The sequence below is a fragment of the Brassica oleracea genome, unplaced genomic scaffold, assembly GCF_000695525.1.
Source record: "Brassica oleracea var. oleracea cultivar TO1000 unplaced genomic scaffold, BOL UnpScaffold00580, whole genome shotgun sequence".
NCBI lineage: Eukaryota > Viridiplantae > Streptophyta > Magnoliopsida > Brassicales > Brassicaceae > Brassica > Brassica oleracea.
In genome coordinates, this window is record NW_013617423.1 from 155,645 (window position 1) to 158,365 (window position 2,721).

The following is a 2,721-nucleotide window of genomic DNA, read 5'->3' on the forward strand; positions in this document are numbered from 1 at the left end:
GTGATGAGCTAGTAATTAGCATAATGCTAGTTATCTTGCTATCTTTTACCGCTGCGTATTTCTGATATTGCTTATTGTTATTAAATTGTGTTGTTAGGTGAACCTCTCGCTTTAGATTGTTTGGGGTGGGATAGCGAGGGGTTGTATTTGTTAGTGGGGGATTGTAACTCGCTGAGTAATGCTAGATTACTCACTCCTCACTCGTTGTTGTTTTCAGGTGACCAGTAGTGAGCTTGTAGAAAGCGCGGGAGGCTAGGCTGGCTGGTGTAGATTTGCATCTTTTTGCTTAAGACGCTTTCAGACTATAAGTATGTACTTTCGCTTTCTTGGCATGCCACCACTTGTATAATATTTTGTGTACCAGATATTATATAAGATAAATAAAGCGAATGTTTTGTGAAACTGCCTTGTTGTTCTGATATTAGCTTGTCCGAGCTAACACAACGTCAGATTGGAGTACGGGTTGAGAAGCCTTAGGCTTTGGTCTGACGGGACGTGTTAGTGCACTTTTCGTGACCTTGGCCAGATCGGCCGTTAACCCGTCATGTAGCACTCCCGATCCTTGGTAGACGGTCGGCCGTCGGTCATGTTCTTGTTTGATTGTTGGCCGGTGGTTTGACCTATGCCTAGAACGGTTCGGGGGCGTTACAGGTCGACCCTTCGTTCTTTAGGCTGAAGTGCATGACCTTGTAGCCGTATATCCCTCTGGACGTCATAAAGGAGGTTTTATCTTGGTCCTCCGGATGCCTGAGTATCTGATTGTAGTCAGAGAATGCGTCCATGAAGCTCATCAGCTGGTGCCCTGCAGTGGCGTCCACCACTTTATCGATATGAGGTAATGGGAAGGGATCCTTTGGACAGGACTTGTTGAAGTCCGTGAAATCGATGCAGACTCTCCACTTCCCGTTCTTTTTCTTGACCACGACGACGTGGTCTAGCCACTCTGGGTACTACACTTCGCGAATGAACCCCGCGCCGAGCAGGCTCTTGACTTCGTCGTTGATGATCGCGTCTCTTTCGGGGGCGAACTTCCGTCTCTTTTGTCTGACGGGTTTATGTAGGGGGTCCACCTGCAGCTTATGCATGATGATCTCAGGATCGATCCCAGGCATATCTACGTGGGACCAAGCGAAACAGTCGGAGTTAGACCTGAGGAAGTCTATCAGTCTTCTTCTCAATCCTTCGGTTAGCTTGGAGCCGATCTTGAGATGTCGGGTCTGGTCTCCTCCGGTTAATGGCACCTAATCTATTTCTTCTACCTCCGGTTCCTCGGTGTGATGATCCGGAGGCTCTCTCTGTAATTACGATAAGACCTTCGTCTTTCCCTTCAGAGTGGTCTGATAGCAGGCGCGGGAATATTCTTGAGCCCCTCTGATCGCCTTTATGCCCCAAGGCGTGGGAAACATCACCATTTGGTGAAGAGTCGAGGGGACGGCCCCCAATCCGTGGATCTAGGGCCGTCCTAAGATCATGTTGTAGGACGAATCGCAATCAACCACGAGGAACTTGGTTGGGATGTTGACTCCGTTGGCGTATAAGGGGAGGGTTACCTCCCCAGCGGTTTGTTTGACTTCCCCACTGAACTTTATAAGGGGGGTTATCCTCCGAGTTAGAGCGCCTTCCTCCAGCCCCAGGTCCTTATACGCGGCATGGATGATGATGTTTCCTAAGCTTCCATTATCTACCAGTATCCTTTTTACCAGGCAGTTCGCTACAGTGAGCGAGAGGACAAGGGCGTCGTGATGAGGAGTGAGGATTTTCTCCTCTTCCTTGGCTGTGAAACTTATTTTGTCCGTCCCTAGGAGTAGGCGTTTTGGCTCAACTGCTTCTAGGCCGTGTTTGGCGTTCCAGGTGCTTCTCTTCGCGGCTGCATGGCTTATGCCACTGATTTCCGAACCGCCCGAGATGACATGAATCACTCGGTCTTGTCGCGGTGGCGAGATGGGAGCAGCTTCCGTGGGCCTACCCATTGTCTCATCGCTTAGATGGCTCTTGGCCTTCTCAGAAAGGAACTCCCTGAGGTGCCCTTTCCTAAGCAGCTCGCTGACATCGATCTTTAGTGCGATGCAGTCCTCCGTTTTGTGACCGTGGTCTCGGTGGAAGTCGCACCAGAAGCCAGGGTTCCGGAAAGAGTCGAGGGCTTTAATCTTCTGAGGCCACTTGACCTGCTGGCCCATCTGCCTCAGAACATTGATAAGTTCCGGCCTTGAGACGGAGAGGTGAGAGATGTATGGCCACGTGGACACAGCCATCTCGAGTAGCTGATCTTTGAGAGGGTTTATCGTCTCGCTTGGTTCAGTCTTGTCTGATCGTCTTAAGATCTTACTTTTGTTGTGCCTTGGCACGGCTGGCGACGTCTTCCTCCCATTTGACTTGCACTCAGGGTCGAGCAGGACGTCTTCCATGGTTTTGCACTGGTATTTGGTCTCTTCGTGGCTGCATGGCGTATGCCACTGATTTCCGAACCAGTCGGGGAGAAGACCTCTCTTGAAAGCAGATATAGCAATGGGGATACTGCATTCGGGGATAGCCACCTTTTCTTGATTGAAGCAGGCTATGTAGCCTCTCAGGGGTTCCGCTCGGTGCTAGAGGATTTCGTAGAGGCTGTCGGAGGTTTTCTCCAGATCCATGCTGCTGGCGAATTGCTCCACGAACTTGTCGCTGAGAATTGCGAAGGAGGCTATGGACCTGGAGGGTAAGTTGATATACCATTGCAGAGCA